We start from the raw sequence: 19,299 nt of genomic DNA, 5'->3' as shown, positions 1-19,299 counted from the left end.
TGTTACTCAGAATCCATTGGTGCTTTTACACATAATATAAAAAATGAAGTGCAAATCCCATTAAGTCCTGATCGTGTTTTAATATTCACCAACAGGTGTCAGTCGTCTTTTAATGTTATAGAAATAATTTTCCTTATTTATCATTTTATATTATCACTCATTTTCCTTGTGGTCTTATGAAGAAATCTGAGGAATACTACCATGGAAATCACTTGCATTATGTTTTCATAATTAGAAGTCTGCTCATATTTTATAAACATCCTTTAGCCATTCCCTCCCAATTTTATGAGAATAGAAAGTCCTTGGTAAATAGAACCCAATATGTGGTCTTTTTTAAAGAGATTTATTTATTTGAGAGGGAGAGAGGGTCCTAAGCAGACTCTGCTCTGAGCAAGGAGCCCAACACAGGGCTCAATCTCACAACCCTGAGATCATGACCTGAGCCGAAACCAAGAGTTGGATGCTTAACTGACTGCGCCACCCAGGTACCCCTAATATGTGGTATTTTTAATCTAAAACCAATCTAGGGATGACTGGCTGGCTCAGTTGGTGGAGCATTCGACTCTTGGGTTGGGGTTGTGAGTCCAAGGCCCACGTTGGGTATAGAGAGTGCTTAAAAATAAAATCTTTAAAAAAAAAAATTCAGAAATAAATAAATAAATACTTGAGGGCTGTGCTTATCTACTTTTGAATTCCCAGGCCCTAGGAGGATACCTGGTACACAGTAAGCATTAAATAAATTATGAATGAGTACTAGTCAATATTTAATAGTTTTACCTTTTTTAGGAATATCATGCCACAATTAAGTTTGAGGGAGTAGTACCAGGGTTAACCAATATGAAGCAAATGGCAAGATAAATGACAACTATTTGTAAGTTTTGGTAGAATCTATAACCTTGAACATAATGGGGGTTAGGGGTGCCTCAACACCCCCTGTCCTGCACAACCTGAAATCTGTGTTTTATCTGCAGACTTTCCCAAAGCTTAACTACTAATTGTCTACTGTTGACTGGAAGCCTTACTGAGAACTTAAAGTCGAGTAACACATATTTTGTATGTTTTATATTTTATATATTATATTCTTACAATAAAGTAAGCTGAAGAAAATAAATTGTTAAGAAAATCATGGGAAGGGGCGCCTGGGTGACTCAGTCGTTAAGCGTCTGCCTTCGGCTCAGGTCATGATCCCAGGGTCCTGGGATCGAGCCCCGCATCGGGTTCCCTGCTTGGCAGAAGCCTGCTTCTCCCTTTCCCACTCCCCCTGCTTGTGTTCCCTCTCTCGCTGTGTCTTTCTCTGTCAAATAAATAAAATCTTAAAAAAAAAATCATGGGAAAAGAAAATATATTTATAGTACTATACTATATTTATAAAAAAAAAAAAAAACTGCCTACAAGTGGACCTGTACCGTTCAAACCCATGTTGTTCAAGGATCACCTGTAGTTTATTTTCAGTTTTAGAGGTAGCAACTCAAATTTCTTTTTTTTTTTTTTTAAGATTTTATTTATTTATTTGACAGAGAGAGACGGTGAGAGAGGGAACACAAGCAGGGGGAGTGGGAGAGGGAGAATCAGGCTTCCTGCTGAGCAGGGAGCCTGATGTAGGGCTCGATCCCAGGACCCTGGGATCATGACCTGAGCCGAAGGTCCTTTTGTGTTCCTGTTGGCCATTTTGTATGTCTTCTTTGGAAATATGTCTGTTCAGGTCGATTGCCCATTTTTAAATTGGGTTGTTTAGGTTTTTTTGTTTTTTACTTCTGTGTTATATGAGTTTTTGTACATTTTGGATGTTAATCCCTTAGTGGATGTGTGGTTTGCAAATATTTTCTCCCATTCTGTAAGTTGCGTTTTCATTTTGTTGATCATTTCTTTTGCCGTATAGAAGCTTTTTAGTTTGATGTATTTATTTTTGCTTTTGTTTATTTTTGCTTTTGTTGCTTATGCTTTTGGTGTCATATCCATAAAATCATTGCCAAGACCAATGTCAAGGAAATTTGTTCCTGTGTTTTCTTCTAGAAGTTTTATGGTTTCAGGTCTACATTGAAGTCTTTAATCCATTTTGAGTTCATTTTTGTGTGCAGTGTAAGATAGGGGTCCAATTTCATTCTTTTGCATGTGAATATCCAGTTTTCCCAGCACGCTTATTGAAGAGATTGTCTTCTTCCCAGAGTATTCTTGGCTCTATTGTCATATATTAGTTGATTGTATATGCATGAGTTTATTTCTGGGCTTTCAATACGATTCTGTTGGTCTCTCTGTTCTTATGCCAATGCCATACTGTTTTGATTACTGTAGCTTTGTAAAAAAAGTTTGAAATCATAGTGTGATGCCTTCAGCTTTGCCTTTCTTTCTCAGGATTGCTTTGGCTATTCAGGTCTTTTGTGGTTCCATGTAACTTTTAGGGTTGGTTTTTTCTATTTCTGTAAAAAAAAATGCTATTGGAATTTTGATAGGGATTATATTAAATCTAGAGATTACTTTGGGTAGTATGGACTTTTTAACAGCTTATAGTCCGTGAACATGGGATATCTTCCCACTTATTTGTCATCAATCTCTTTTACCAGTGTTTTATACTTTTCATTGTATAGATCTTTTACTTCCTTGGTTAGATTTATTCCTATGCATTTTATTGTTTATTATTATTATTATTATTTAATATGCTCAATAAACCAGCTATTACTGTGTTGCTGTTTATCTCTCCTTTTAGTTCTGTATTTGCTTTATATAGTTAGGTGCTTCAATGTTGGGCGCATAAATATTTACAATTCTTTTATCTTTGTGGTGGATTGATCCCCTTTACCTTTATATAATTACTTTCTTTGTCTCTTTTGACCATTTTTAACTTAAAGTTGCTGCTGTCTTTTTGGTTATCAGTTGCTTGAAATATCTTTTTCCATCCCTTCACTCTCAGTCTGTGTGTGTCCTTAAAACTAAAGTGACTTTCTTGTAGACAGCATATTGTTGTATCTTGTGTTTTATCCATTTAGCCACTCTATATCTTTTGATGGGAGAATTTAATCCAGTTATTTAAAGTAATTAAAGATAGGTAAAGACTTACTGTTGCCATTTTGTTCATTGCTTTCTGTTTTGTACTTTCTTTGTTCCTTGCTTCCTCTCTTGCTGTCTTCCTTTGTGATTTGATGACTTTTGTAGTAGTATGGTTTGACTCCTTTTGTTATCTATTTTTAAATAACAACAACTTCAATAGCATACAGAAACTTTATACTTTAACATCTCTTCCCCTTTGCATTTTATTAGGTTACCGATGTTATGGTTTACATCTTTTTAATATTATATATCCAATAACCTGTTATTGTAGTTATGTTTTTTAGACACATTTATTTTTTAACCTTAAACTAGAGTTGCAAATGAATTACACACTACCAATACAGTATTAGAGAATCTGACTTTGATTATATATTATTACCAGTATTACACATTCATATGTTTTCATGATGTTAATTAGTATCCTTTTATTTCCACTGCCCACCAAGCCCCCTTGCCAGACAGGGCCACCAGCTTGGCAATGCAGATAAGCACAGCCACTGCCTAGGATTTCTGCTGGGGCACAGCTGCAAAGAGAAATGTGGCCTGCCAAAATTAAGCACTGGTTACTGTAAACCCTGCCTACCTTCCCTGCTTCTGATTCTCAGTAGTCCAGGCCTGCAGAGTTCCTTTGACCCTGGTGAGGCAAGATCCAAATGGGCCTCCTGGGAAGGACCCTGCAGTGCTGGGGGAACTGGATGTCTACTTTGGGCTCTTTTTTCCTCCTACTGTAGAAACCCCTGGGGGCCCCTCTTGGGTATGGCACTGTGCTGGCCTGGGAAGGGGCAATGCAGTCAGAGTGTAGCCACTCCTCTTAGTCTTTCTAAGGTCATCCTTCTCAGTCTTTGTTTTCCAGGGGGGTGCTTCAGCCTCATCCCTGGGTTCTGAGATTTTCACATTGCTGTCTTGTCTATGGATATTTGCCAGTCGGTCTTGGGAAGGGGACTGAAGTTGGGAATGATCTATGTCACCATCTTGAGCCATACTTTCTGATTTTCAGTTCCCTGCTGCTACCAAGTTGCTGAAGCTCTTCAAAAGAATTCTTCAAAAGAATTCCTTCCCCATATGTAACTAGCTCTTAGAATCCCATGATCAGCATGTCTAGAATAGAACCATGACTTCCTGATTTCCATTTGCCTGTTGTTTTCAAATACATGAAGCTCTAAAAGTTTTCTTTGTTTTTATATTTACCTTACCCTTAGAATCTTATGATTAAAAAAAATTATGGCAGTTTGATCTCAGTTGAAAAGAATGAAAATTTTTCCATTTTTAAAAATCTTTCCTCTCAAACACACTTTCCATTAGTTTGTAAAAAAAAAAAAAGCTCTCTAAGATGGTTTATATCCATTAGTAGAGGGTCATGGTTTCTACTCTGTATGTGTGATGTCACCAAAGCACTAATTAAGCCCCAGAATATCTGAATAAAATGTATCTTGTCCTTCTCCAGAAGTAAAAAGGGATTGAGACTATCTTGACTTTCTTAACCATTTTGTTTTACTATGTATAATTGTGTTAGGAATTTGTTACTTACTGTTAAAGTCAACCAGCACTGTACCTCAAAGTGATATTTCTTTGAAAATAAAACTTTTAGGCTTATTTCAAAAGATGAATAGCTAAATTGATAGTTCCGTTATGATTTGGTTAGAAAACAGAAAAATAAATTGACTACAGTTAATATGTTAGATACATTTAATTTTTTTGAGTCTCACCCACTTCTTCCCTGCTTTATTTTTTTTTAATTTTTTATTGTTACGTTAATCACCATACATTACATCATTAGTTCTTGATAATAGTGTTCCATGATTCATTGTTTGTGCATAACACCCAGTGCTCCACGCAGAACGTGCCCTCCTTAATACCCATCACCAGGCTGACCCATCCCCCGACCCCCCTCCCCTCTAGAACCCTCAGTTTGTTTTTAAGAGTCCATCGTCTCTCATGGTTCCTCTCCCCCTCCGACTTACTCCCCTTCATTCTTCCCCTCCTGCTATCTTCTATTTCTTTTTTCTTAACATATCTTGCATTATTTGTTTCAGAAGTACAGATCTGTGATTCAACAGTCTTGCACAATTCACAGTGCTCACCATAGCACATACCCTACCCAATGTCTATCACCCAGCCACCCCATCCCTCCCACCCCCCACCACTCAGCAACACTCAGTTTGTTTCCTGAGATTAAGAATTCCTCATATCAGTGAGGTCATATGATACAGGTCGTTCTCTGATTGACTTATTTCACTCAGCATAACACCCTCCAGTTCCTTCCACGTCGTTGCAAATGGCAAGATCTCATTCCTTTTGATGGCTGCATAATATTCCATTGTGTATATATACCACCTCTTCTTTATCCATTCATCTGTCGATGGACATCTTGGCTCTTTCCACAGTTTGGCTATTGTGGACATTGCTGCTATAAACATTGGGGTGAACATACCCCTTCGGATCCCTACATTTGTATCTTTGTGGTAAATACCCAGTAGTGCAATTGCTGGATCGTATGGTAGCTCTATTTTCAACTGTTTGAGGAACCTCCATCCTGTTTTCCAGAGTGGCTGCACCAGCTTGCATTCCCACCAACAGTGTAGGAGGGTTCCCCTTTCTCCACATCCCCGCCAACATCTGTCGTTTCCTGACTTGTTAATTTTAGCCATTCTGACTGGTGTGAGGTGGTATCTCATTGAGGTTTTGATTTGGATTTCCCTGATGCCAAGCGATGTTGAGCACTTTTTCGTGTGTCTGTTGGCCATTTGGATGTCTTCTTTGCAAAAATGTCTGTTCATGTCTTCTACCCATTTCTTGATTGGATTATTTGTTCTCTGGGTGTTGAGTTTGATAAGTTCTTTATAGATTTTGGATACTAGCCCTTTATCGGATGTGTCATTTGCAAATATTTTCTCCCATTCTGTCGGTTGTCTTTTGGTTTTGTGGACTGTTTCTTTTGCTGTGCAAAAGCTTTTTATCTTGATGAAATCCCAATAGTTCATTTTTGCCCTTGCTTCCTTTGCCTTTGGCGATGTTTCTAGGAAGAAGTTGCTGCAGCTGAGGTCGAAGAGGTTGCTACCTGTGTTCTCCTTTAGGATTTTGATGGACTCCTGTCTCACGTTTAGGTCTTTCAACCGTTTGGAGTCTATTTTTGTGTGTGGTGTAAGGAAATGGTCCAGTTTCATTCTTCTGCATGTGGCTGTCCAATTTTCCCAACACCATTTGTTGAAGAGACTGTCTTTTTTCCATTGGACATTCTTTCCTGCTTTGTCAAAGAGGAGTTGACCATAGAGTTGAGGGTCCATTTCTGGGCTCTCCATTCTGTTCCATTGATCTATGCGTCTGTTTTTGTGCCAGTACCATACTGTCTTGATGATGACAGCTTTATAATAGAGCTGGAAGTCCGGAATTGTGATGCCGCCAGCTTTGCTTTTCTTTTTCAATATTCCTCTGGCTATTCGGGGTCTCTTCTGGTTCCATACAAATTTTAGCATTATTTGTTCCATTTCTTTGAAAAAAGTGGATGGTATTTTGATGGGGATTGCATTGAATGTGTAGGTTGCTCTAGGTAGCATTGACATCTTCACAATGTTTGTTCTTCCAATCCATGAGCATGGAATGTTTTTCCATTTCTTTGTGTCTTCTTCAATTTCTTTCATGAGTATTTTATAGTCTTCTGAGTACACATCCTTTGCCTCTTTGGTTAAATTTATTCCTAGGTATCTTATGGTTTTGGGTGCAGTTGTAAATGGGATCGACTCCTTAATTTCTCTCTCTTCTGTCTTGTTGTTGGTGTATAGGAATGTCACTGATTTCTTTGCATTGATTTTATATCCTGCCACTTGACTGAATTCCTGTATTAGTTCTAGCAGTTTTGGGGTGGAGTCTTTTGGGTTTTCCACATAGAATATCATATCATCTGCAAAGAGTGAGAGTTTGACTTCCTCTTTGCCAATTTGGATGCCTTTGATTTCTTTTTGTTGTCTGATTGCTGTGACTAGGACTTCTAATACTATGTTGAATAGCAGTGGTGATAGTGGACATCCCTGCCGTGTTCCTGACCTTAGGGGAAAAGCTCTCAGCTTTTCCCCATTGAGAATGATATTGGCTGTAGGTTTTTCATAGATGGCTTTTATGATATTGAGGTATGTAGCCTCTATCCCTATACTCTGTAGAGTTTTGATCAAGAAAGGATGCTGTACTTTGTCAAATGCTTTTTCTGCATCTATTGAGAGGATCATATGATTCTTGTTCTTTCTTTTGTTAATGTATTATATCACGTTGATTGATTTGCGGATGTTGAACCAGCCTTGCAGCCCAGGGATAAATCCCACTTGGTCATGGTGAATAATCCTTTTAATGTACTGTTGGGCCCTGTTGGCTAGTATTTTGGTGAGAATTTTTGCATCCAGGTTCATCAAGGATATTTGTCTGTAGTTCTCCTTTTTGATGGGGTCTTTGTCTGGTTTTGGGATCAAGGTAATGGTGGCCTCATAAAACGAGTTTGGAAGTTTTCCTTCCATTTCTATTTTTTGGAACAGTTTCAGGAGAATAGGTATTAATTCTTCTTTAAATGTCTGATAGACTTCCCCTGGGAAGCCATCTGGCCCTGGGCTTTTGTTTGTTCAGAGATTTTTGATGACTGCTTTCCTTAGTGGTTATAGGTCTGTTCAGGTTTTCTATTTCTTCCTGGTTCAATTTTGGTAGTTGATACATCTCTAGGAATGCACCCATTTCTTCCAAGTTATCTAATTTGCTGGCATAGAGTTGCTCATAATATGTTCTTATAATTGTTTGTATTTCTTTGGTGTTGGTTGTGATCTCTCCTCTTACATTCATGATTTTGTTGATTTGGGTCATTTTTCTTTTTGATAAGTCTGGCCAGGGGTTTATCAATCTTGTTTATTCTTTCAAAGAACCAGCTCCTAGTTTCGTTGATCTGTTCTACTGTTCTTTTGGCTTCTAGTTCATTGATTTCTGCTCTGATCTTTATTATTTCTCTTCTCCTGCTGGGTTTAGGCTTTATTTGCTGTTCTTTCTCCAGCTCCTTTAGGTGTAGGGTTAGGTTGTGTATTTGAGACCTTTCTTATTTCTTGAGAAAGTCTTGTATTGCTATATACGTTCCTCTCAGGACTGCCTTTGCTGTATCCCAAAGATTTTGAACAGTTGTGTTTTCATTTTCATTAGTTTCCATGAATTTTTTTAATTCTTCTTTAATTTCCTGGTTGACCCATTCATTCCTTAGTAGGATGCTCGTTAGTCTCCATGTATTTGAGTTCTTTCCAACTTTCCTCTTGTGATTGAGTTCTAGTTTCAAAGCATTGTGGTCTGAAAATATGCAGGGAATGATCCCAATCTTTTGGTACTGGTTGAGACCTGATTTGTGACCTAGGATGTGATCAATTCTGGAGAATGTTCCATGGGCACTAGAGAAGAATGTGTATTCTGTTGCTTTGGGATGGAATGTTCTGAATATGTCTGTGAAGTCCATTTGGTCCAGTGTGTCATTTAAAGTCTTTATTTCCTTGTTGATCTTTTGCTTAGATGATCTGTCCATTTCAGTCAGGAGGGTGTTAAAGTCCCCCACTATTATTGTATTGCTGTCAATGTGTTTCTTCGCTTTTGTTATTAATTGCCTTATATAATTGGCTGCTCCTATGTTAGGGGCATAGATATTTACAACTGTTAGATCTTCTTGTTGGATAGACCCTTTAAGTAGGATATAGTGTCCTTCCTCATCTCTTATTACAGTCTTTGGTTTAAAATCTAATTTTTCCGAAATAAGGATTGCCACCCCAGCTTTCTTTTGGTGTCCATTAGCATGGTAAATGGTTTTCCATCCCCTCACTTTCAATCTGGGGGTGTCTTTGGGTCTAAAATGAGTCTCTTGTGGACAGCATATTGGTGGGTCTTGTTTTTTAATCCAGTCTGATAGCCTGTGTCTTTTGATCGGGTCATTTAGCCCATTTACATTCAGGGTAACTATTGAAAGGTATGAATTTAGTGCCATTGTATTGCCTGTAAGGTGACTGTTACTGTATATTGTCTCTGTTCCTTTCTGATCTGTGCTGCTTTTTGTCTCTCTCTTTGCTTAGAGGACCCCTTTCAATATTTCTTGGAGGGCTGGTTTTGTGTTTGCAAATTCCTTTAGTTTTTGTTTGTCCTGGAAGCTTTTTATCTCTCCTTCAATTTTCAATGAGAGCCTAGCTGGATATAGTATTCTTGGTTGCATATTTTTCTCGTTTAGTGCTCTGAAGATATCATGCTAGTCCTTTCTGGCCTGCCAGGTCTCTGTGGATAGTTCTGTTGCCAATCTAATATTTCTACCATTGTAGGTTATATATCTCTTCTCCTGAGCTGCTTTCAGGATTTTCTCTTTGTCTCTGAGACTCGTAAGTTTTACTATTAGATGTCGGGGTTTTGACCTATTTTTACTGATTTTGAGAGAGGTTGTCTGTGCCTCCTGGATTTTCATGCCTGTTTCCTTCCTCACATTAGGGAAGTTCTCTGCTATTATTTGCTCCAATATACCTTCTGCTCCACTCTCTCTTCTTCTTCTGGGATCCCAATTATTCTAATGTTGTTTCGTCTTATCGTATCGCCTCTCTCTCGAATTCTGCCCTCGTGATCCTGTAGTTGTTTCTCTCTCTTTTTCTCAGCCTCTTTATTTTCCATCATTTGGTCTTCTATATCGCTGATTCTCTCTTCTGCCTCATTTATCCTAGCAGTTAGTGCCCCCATTTTTTATTGCACCTCATTAATAGCCTTTTTGATTTGAACTTGGTTAGATTTTAGTTCTTTTATTTCTCCAGAAAGGTTTCTCTAATAACTTCCATGCTTTTTTCAAGCCCAGCTAGTATCTTTAAAATCATGATTCTGAACTCTAGGTCCGACATCGTACTAATGTCCATATTGAGTAGGTCCCTGGCTGACGGTACTACCTCTTGTTCTTTTTGCTGAGGTGATTTTTTTCGTCTTGTCATTTTGTCCAGAGGAGAATAGATGAATGAGAGAACAAAATGCTAACAGGTTAACAACGTCCCCAGCAAATATACTCTATACAGATCAGAAAAGACCTGAAACCAGGGGGAAAGAAAGGGAAAGAAAGAAAAAAGAAAGAGAAAAGAAAGAAAGAAAAAAAAAAAGAAAAAGATTAAAAACAAAAACAGAACAATACCAAATAAACCAAATATGATCAAATATGATCAGGCTAGTGCATAGATCAGTGCCACACACTTGATTTTGGGCGTATTTTGGTCTGTTAGAAAAAAGGGCCTCCTAAAAGTTTGAAGGAAGAAAGACTTATATATGTACAAAATAAGGGTTGATACAATGAAGGGATGGAAGATGACTGTAAAGATGAAAATTATAAAAGATTTTATAAAAGGAATTGATACGATAAGAAGTTGTTTGAAAAAAGAAAGAAGATTTAAAAAAAAAAGGGAGAGAATGTGATCAGGCAGGAGACTAGAACAAAGCCATACACTTTGTATTTGTATTTGTTAAATACACTAGTGATTTAGGGTATATTTTGATCTGTTAGAAGAAACTGTATCTCAAAATTTTAAAGAGAGAACAGCTTATATATATATGCCAAAAATAAGGGTAATTACTATGAAGGGATAAAATATGACTCTAAAAATGAAAAATAAAAAATGTTTTTTAAAAAAAAGGGATTGATAAGATGTTGGTTGAAAAAGGGAAGAAGAGAAATTAAAAAAATAGTTAAAAAATTAACTTTGAAAAACTAATGAATCATGGTAAAAAACGCCATGAATTCTATGTGCAGTATTCCCCTAGTGCTGGAGTTCTCCCGTTCTCCTTGATCGGTAAACTTGGTCTTGGCTTGCTGGCTGTTCGTGCTGATCTTCTGGGGGAGGGGCCTGTTGCCGTGGTTCCCAAATGTCTTTGCCGGAGTCGGAATTGCCCCGCCCTTGTTGGTCCCAGCTAAGCAATCCGCTCGGGTTTGCCCTCAGGAGCTTTCGTTCCCTGCATGCTTTCCATAGGGCTTTGGAGGACGACAGTGAAAATGGCGGCCTCCCAATCTCCGCCCCAGAGGAGGCAAGAACTCCAGTGTACCCCCAGAGAAAAGCAGCCAGTCACTCCCATGTCCCCGGTCTCCAGCCACACTCCGTGCTCACCCAGCCTGTGACCGAGCATTTCTATCTCTGGCCCCCGACCCTGTGTGGAGTCTCCAAACCCAGCAGATCCCTGCGGTGCGCTCCCACGCCGCTCCTCCCCGGGGAGGAAGGGGAGTCTCCCCAGCTCTGCCGCTTGTTGGGTCCCTGCTGGAGGAGCAGTGGCCCGACTGGGCCGCGGATCACAGTTTATGGCAACCCCGAGCTGAGAGCCCGCGCCTCGGCTCCGTCTCTGCAGCCGGCTTCCCCGCTCCGATACCTGGGAGCTCTGCCGCAGTCAGGCACCCCCGGTCTTTCTGTGACCCCGAGGGTCCTGAGACCACACTGTCCCGCGAGGGTTCCACCTCCCGCTCAGCCACTGGAGCGACGTCCCTCCGCGGAGCCGGCTTCTAAAAGGTCTGATTTTGTGCTCTGCGGCTCTAGCACTTGCCAGAAGCGGCCAACGGAGGCTCCCTCCCCCACCGTCTATCCTCTTGAATATCGCCTCGGATTCACTTCTCCGCTCCTCCTACCTTCCAGTAAGTGGTCGCTTCTCTGTTCAGAGAGTTGTTGCTACTCTCCTCTTCTATCTCCTGTTGAGTTTGTAGGTGTTCAGAATGGTTTGATCCCTATTCAGCTGAATTCCTGAGACCAGATGAAATCCAGGTCTCCTACTCCTCCGCCATCTTGATACATTTATTTTTAATAGAATAGAGCTAGGAAAAACATTCTGATAATCTCAGAAGAATCAGTAAATGTTTAACAGATAGAAAAAGAGCAAAATGTTATTTTAGGTATCTTTTTGGGGACTCTAAATAAAATTGCTAGCATACCTCAGATATGCGTTTGGTTTCAGACCACTTCAATAGTAAATATTGCAAGGAAGCAATTCAAATGAATTTTTTGTTTCCTAGTGCATATAAAAATTATGTTTACACTACAGTGTAGTTTATTAAGTGTACAATAGCATCATGTCTACAAAAACAATGTACAGACCTTAACTTAAAAATACTTTATTGCTAAAAAATGCTAACCTTTTAACAAGTCATAATCTTTTTGCTGGTGGAGGGTGTTGTCTTGATGTTGATGGCTGCTGACTGATCAGGGTATGGTTGCTGAAGGCTAGGGTGGCTCTGGCAATTTCTTAAAATAAGACAACAATGAAGTTTTGACACATTGATGGACTCTTCCTCTCATGAATGATTCTCTGTAGCATGAGATGCTGTTGATAGCATTTTACCCACAGTAGAACTTCTTTCAAAATTTGAGCCAGTCTTCTCAAATCCTGATGCTGCTTTATCAACTAAGTTTATGTCATATTCTGAATCCTTTGTTGGCATTTCAGCAGTCTTCACAGCATCTTCACCAGGAGTAGATTCCATCTCAGGAATGGAGCTCCTCATGAGATTAACGTTTTCTCCTGAGATTGCAGCAATTCAGTCCCATCTTCAGTCACCACCTCTAATTCTAGGGATCTTGCTATTTCTACCACATCTGCAGTTATTTCCCCCACTGAGGCCCTCAGAGTCATCCTTGAGGGTTGGAATCAGCTTCTTCCAAAATTTGTTAATGTTGATATTGTGTTGTACATCTCCATTGCAACTAGCCTTTAAGAAACTTGTCAAGGGGCACCTGGGTGGCTCAGTCGGTTAAGCGTCTGACTTGGGCTCAGGTCACAATCCCGGGGCCCAGGGATTGAGCCCCGTGTCAGGTTCCATGCTCAGTGGGGGGTCTGCTTCTCCCTCTCCCTCTGCCCCTTTCCCCCATTTGTGTGCTCACGCACGCGCATGCACTGTCTCTTTGAAATAAATAAAGTCTTAAAAAAAAGAAACTTTTCAAGTTATAGTGCAGTATCGAAGAAAAGTATTCACAATTATCTGGAACGATTATTAAAATACTCCTTCATTTTCTAACTACACATCTCTGTGAGGTCAGAGTTTCTTCATATACTTCATATACTTCGACCAAAACAACATATCATGACAGATTCAGCCAGATGCAGATTTAAGAATTCAGACGCAGATTTAAGAATTTAATGTCTTAATTAAAACATTAAAGAGATCATGCATATGTCAGACATTACTTCCTTTGTCACTAATTTTCTTTTGTCTTGGAAAATGTAGCTATTTTTCATTAAAACATATTATGTTAACATTTATCAGGTTTTCTATTGTTATTTTAAATGAATAAATATTTTTTTAATTTCTTAGTTTTCATTTCTCATAAATATCAGTAGATGTAACCCATATAAACCAAGGCTTATTGGGGTCCTCAGGAATGGTTTTAAGAGTGTAAAGGGGTCCTGAGACTAAAAAGTTTGAGAACTTAATGGCATAGAATGCTTGACCATGTATGTCAGCATGCAGCGCCAAGGCAAACAAAGCATTACTACATTGCAACCTTGCTCAGTCCTTGCCAGCAGAATGAAATCCCTGATTGGTTGAAGAAGTGTTTATTTTCTGGTTTTTTATTGTTTAAGAACTCAAGGAAGCAAATATTTTCTTTTTAAAGGTTTCTATCAAAAAATGGTTTGAACCTCTCAGGATACTTCCAGGTCCAAATAACAGAACACCTAACTCAGCTGATGATTTATAATTTCACTTCACTGAAGGATTGCAGATAGGGCAGGCTCCAGAGCTGGTTGGTTGAGGAGCTTCATGGGATCATGAAGCGCCAGTTTCTTTCCATCTCTCTGCTCTCCCTTCTTCAGTGTAGCCTCATCCTCAGAGTGGTAGCAAGATGGCTATAGCAGGTCCACGTGCCGCCGTCAGACATGGTAGTGCCAAAGGGAAAAGAGGGATGTTTTCCCTGTGTCTCCTTAGTAGCAGGGAGCTCCCGAATTTGCTTAGCAGATTTTTCCCTCATGCCTCAGTGGCCAGGATTGGGTCACATCCAGTCCTTAACTGTGTCGCTGCCAAGGGTTGTGGGCTTACTGTGTTGGTTAAAATAATCATTTTTGGGGAGGCGGATATGAAGAAGTCATCTACAGTGACCTAGTTGTTCAAAACAAAACAAAACAAAACAAAAAGTCCTTTGTGCCTATTCAGTTAACTGGAAATTGATTTGCACAGAAGCCCAGTAAGAGAGGCAGCATGAATCTGTGGAAAGTGTTCTAAGCCTGAGAACCAGGAGCCCTGGGGTCTGGTCCCGCATCTGACACTTTTGGGCCCTGAGTCCCCTGTCACAGCCTGACTTCCTCATCTGTCAAAGGAGAGCTCCGACTAGAGCACTAGTTCCGAGACCCTCTGGTTCACTGGTTCCTTCATTCACTCACTCCCTCTTCCATTCAATAGTATTTATAGAGTGCTTACTCTATTATGGAAGTCACTGGGTACAGATATGCACCAGACTGTTGCCTGTTTAACCACAACCATCTGTTCTTCCTCCCGCACTACACACAAAATGAAAGCCCCAAAGGGAGTCGGATCCAAACTGGTTTTTTTTTCTCAGAGAATAAATTGTTTAATGCCCTTGGCAAAGAGCCTGTGCCACACAGCTCATTAGCAAAGAGTGACATCACAAGAGTTGTCTCTCATCTTATTAAAATGTGGAATTTATCCAGAACTGAGAACACAGGGCCACAATCATATTGTGACAGAGATGGGTGTTTGTCTCAGAGAAGACACTCCTGGGCCCGTGATTGCTGTGCTTCCCTCAGTACCGGGAAGGCTGTGAGGCAGGGGAGCAGTCATGAAGAGAACAGGACAGTCGTGAGAAAGCACGCTGTGTTCTCTGGATACTGAAGGGCACTCTTACGTTTTATTTTTCAGATAAGACGTCAGAAAGGTTTTACTGTTTTAAACCAAATTGCTAAAATTTTGCAGGCCTTTCTCAGACGCTGTGTTGGTTCATTTTTCATGTCACACAAAGCGTTGAGATAGCTGCGAGTATTTATCTGGGAGAAGAGAATTCGGAGTCATGTGATCACTCCCTCAAGTGATATTTGAGTCGCTGTCAGGTGAAGTGGGGCTTTTTCAGTTGCTTTAGGGACTAATATAAGTGGAATGTAGAGGGAAGAAGATCTAGGGTCACTGAAGAGAAAATCTTTCCAACACATAGAGCTCTCAGCAATGACATGGAAATATTCCATTATGAAAAGTCGTGAGTTCTCCCATTACTGAGAGTGCTCAGGCAGGGGCTGGATAACCTTCTGCCAGCCGTGTTGTGAAGAGGTTCTTCATTTGACCTGAGTGTGGACAAGGTGACTTGGGAGGAAGGTCATCTCTTAGATTCTGTAGTTATAGCTGTGAGACCTCTGACGGCTTGAGATCAGTAGCAGTTTGAAACAGAAAGCAGGTGATTCATTTACTTACCAAATATTTATGAAGCACCTACTATGTGTTAGGCACTGTCCCAGACACTGGAGATACAGTAAAGAACAAGACTGGCAAGACACTCAGGGCGCTTGTGTTCCGGGGTAGACAGACAAGCACTGAACAAATAAATGAATAAATAAGATCATTTCCTATTAGGATATATCCTCTGAAGAACACAAGCCAGCATGATGGGAGAGAAGGATTGGGGCAGGCAAGGGTGGGGATCTGTTTTAGATTAGGTTTTGAGGGCAGGTCTCTTTGAGGAATTAACACATGAGCTGAGACTGGAATGCAGACAAGGCATCTGCCCTGCGATGACTGGGGAAGAATGTTTCAAGCAGAGAGGACCTGCATGGAAGAGCAGGGTAGGAACAAGCTTGGCAGGTTTGAGAAGCAGGCAGAAGACTGAGTGAGAGGCCAGGGGGATGCCTATGGGATGGAGTGGGCCCGGGCAGGGGCCAGATCTCACAGGAGCTCCCATGAGAGCTCAGTGTTCCTCCGTCCGGTGGGAAGCCACTGCAGGGTTTTCTGTAGAGTGGCATGCTCCAGTTCACATCTGTACAAAATGACTGTGCATGTTTTCTGGAGGGTGAGTTGTAGGGGGCGAGGATACAAACAAAGAGGAAAAAAGGAAACTCAAGAGAAATGTGGTTTCACAGAAGCCAAGAAAAGAAAATGTCTCAAGAAGGAGGGAGTGGGCAGCAGTGTTGAACAGAAAAATCAACAGGAAAGTTATTGATGGCCTTGATGCGCAAACGTTTATGGGTGGTAGCTTTGCAAACCGATTTAGAGTGAGTTTAGGGCAAAATGGGGAGTGAGAAGACATGGGGAATAGAAACCATTCTTTCAAAAAATGCTGTGAAGGAGTGCAAAGAAATAGGAACGTACCTGGACGGGACTATGAAATCAGGGGATTGTTTCTAAGATCAGGTTATTCCAGCAGCTTCTCTGTGTGCTTATGGAAGGGGGTCTACAGAGAGGCGGATGCTAGGGACGCTAGACAAAGAGTGGGGGGGTGGCAGGAGAGAGTTCCTCAAAATTGTTTTGTCTTTTTATTGAAATCCATAATTTCATTATCTTTGATACTGATTAGTTTATTGGGGTATTCTTGTATTAAGTTGAACCATATGGAATTACCAATATTCACACATTTTTGACCTACAAAAAATTACTATCATGTAATTCTACCTATAGTAGAATTAGGATTTTCCCCCTTAGACACTTAAATTTCTGTCATAGGTCTTTATAATTCATATACATTTTTAATATGGAAACAAGTTCAAACTTCCCTAAAAGTTGCAATTACAGAAGAACATCTCCCTCCCCAAACCATTTGAGAGTAAGTTTCAGACCTGATGTTCTCTCTCTCTCTCTCTCTCTCTCTCTCTCTCTAGCAGTTGAGTGGGCATTTCCTATAAATAAGAACATTCTCCAACAAAATCACAACTTACAATCTAGTAAAATTAGGAAACGAACATCAATACGTTGCTACCAACTAATCCCCTGACCCCGTCCAAGTTTTTGCCAGCTGTCCCAGTAATATCCTTAATCCCAAAAGGATCTGGTTTCGCATCTCACATTGCATTTAGTTGTCAGGTTGCTTTAGTCTCTCTCACTCTGGAACAGGTCCCCCCCGTTCTTTCTTGATTTGCATGACCTTGACACTTTGACGGATACAGGCCAATTATTTTGTGGAGTAGCCAGGGATTTGGGTTTGTCATGATTATCTTCAGGTTATGAATCTTGAGCAGTGTGATAGCCAACCTTCAAATTGGCCCACCTCCTGTTATCCCCACCCTTATGCAGTCTCCTCCCACCTGATACCAGAGTTGATCTTTGTGACCCAGAGCGTGTAGCAGAAGTGATTAAGTTGTGAAGCAATCTCTTGGATCACTTGCTCTGTGTGAAGCAAGCTTCTGTGTCATGAGCAGCCCTGTGCATAGGCCTACATAGCCACTGAAGCATCTAGCCAACAGCCAGTGAGAAACTGAGGCCTGCCAACAACGTTGAGTGAGCTTGGAAGTGGATTCTCCAGCCCTGGTTAAACCTTGTCAGTTGACTGTCACCCTAGCCAACTATTTGACTTCAGCCACAATCACCTGACCCCCAGAAACTATGACACAGAAAATGTTTGTTGACTGAGGGTACAAAATGAATACATGCAGAAATATCACAGAAGTGATGATGGTGGGTTCTTTCCATTGCGTCCTATCAGGTGGCACACAATTTCAATTTGTCCCATTGCTAATGATCTTTATTTCCATACCTTGGTTAAAAGCGGCATCTTCTGGGCTTTTCCCCTATGAAGGTGATCTTTTTTCTTTTAATCGATGAACATTTTGTGGGAGATACTTTGAAACTATGTAAATATCCTGTTCTTTATCAAACTTACAACTTTTTTAGTTATTTCTCTCAGTATGAGGTCTTGGCTTTCTATTTTATTAAATGGGATGTAATCTGTTACAGTCCTGATTTATTTTGATGCTCAAATTGTCCCAAGTTTCACCTCAGCCCCTTCAACCTGGCTCCTATGTTCTTTGGACATGTCCTCATCATTCTTTGAACACTTCCCTTGATTTCTGGCACAAGATGTTCTAAGCTCATCATGTTCTTTGCCTGCCCCGGTCATTTCTCCAAGGATCCCTGGTTCTTTTTAGTGGAAAATGGTATAAAAGCCAAGGTCTGGGCACTAGGTGTGTCTGTTGTTATTGAGGGGGATGTTGCTGCTCCCAAGCCCACTCAAAAGACACACACACATTTGCATATGTATCTGTGTAAATATGCATAGACATATGTATAAATACAGACACATACACAAATATACATATATGTATATACAAGTATATACTACATGTATGTTTTTATATATTACATAATACAAGTGTATATATTTATAAATACAGTAAATTTAAATTACATATATTTAAATCTGTAAGTTCTTATTGATACCTCTAATTGTAGGGTATCCAGGGTTTCTGTCCTTCTCCCTTTCCATATTAGTGGCTCCTTTCGTCAACAGTGAGAAACTTGGCTCCTGTTACCCTTATTATGTTTATTTATTTGATTAACCCCTCTGATATAATCAGTCTTCCATCTCCATTACACCTACCCCTTTCCGCATATGGACACCCTCCATTCGGGCTCTGACTTCTATTGCAAAGGTACCCACCCTCCTGAATGGCCTCCTCATCCCCTTGGACCCTAGGCCACCCCTCCCCATGGATACCCATACCTGCTTCTCCCTGCTCAGGCCCTGACATAGCACCTCAGGCTGCCCCTACATGTGGATACTCTCCTCACCCACTAAGGCCTTAACTCCCCTCAACCTGCCCTCTGTAGGGACGCCCTCCTTCCCCTGCTTGGGCTCTGATTCTCCACTTTGAGCCTTCCCTCCCGGTGGGGATGCCCTCTTCACCCCACTTGGGCTTGGACACCCACAGGCTGTCACAGGCCACCTCTCCTTGCTCTGCCCCATCTAATGGCTTTAGAGCTAACTTGTTCAGGGGAGGCAGGGGAAGAGCAGAGCTTTATGATTTTATAAAGGATGTCATTCTGAGAGGGCCATTCTGTCCCTCCATAGCTGAATTGTGACTTCTTCTGTAGTGCTGAGTTCTGAATTTCTGATGACACCAGAATATCTTGGGAAACTTGTTGGAGTACAAATCCCAGAGCAAACAAAAGACAACAATAGAAATGGAACAACCAAAATATCCCTAGAAAATGGTTAAATAGATTATAGGGAGGCATTCACTTTTCATTTTGGACTTTTGGTTACTCTTTAAATTTTCTACACATACTTTTATTTATATTAATAATACTAACAGACTATGGGCCATGCTTTA

General features: G+C 40.4%; 1 protein-coding gene across 3 annotated transcripts in view; it reads left to right on the top strand.

Moving 5' to 3' along the window:
- FIG4 (FIG4 phosphoinositide 5-phosphatase) overlaps positions 1 to 19,299 on the top strand; it is a 129,584-nt gene that overhangs the window by 95,111 nt on the left and 15,174 nt on the right. The window lies entirely within an intron of this gene.

Source organism: Eumetopias jubatus, unplaced genomic scaffold (genome assembly GCF_037043125.1).
Source record: "Eumetopias jubatus isolate StellerSeaLion01/CBP00866 unplaced genomic scaffold, mEumJub1_p1.0 scaffold_6, whole genome shotgun sequence".
In the NCBI taxonomy this organism is placed as follows: Eukaryota; Metazoa; Chordata; class Mammalia; order Carnivora; family Otariidae; genus Eumetopias; species Eumetopias jubatus.
This window is presented reverse-complemented; position numbering and strand designations above follow the sequence as displayed.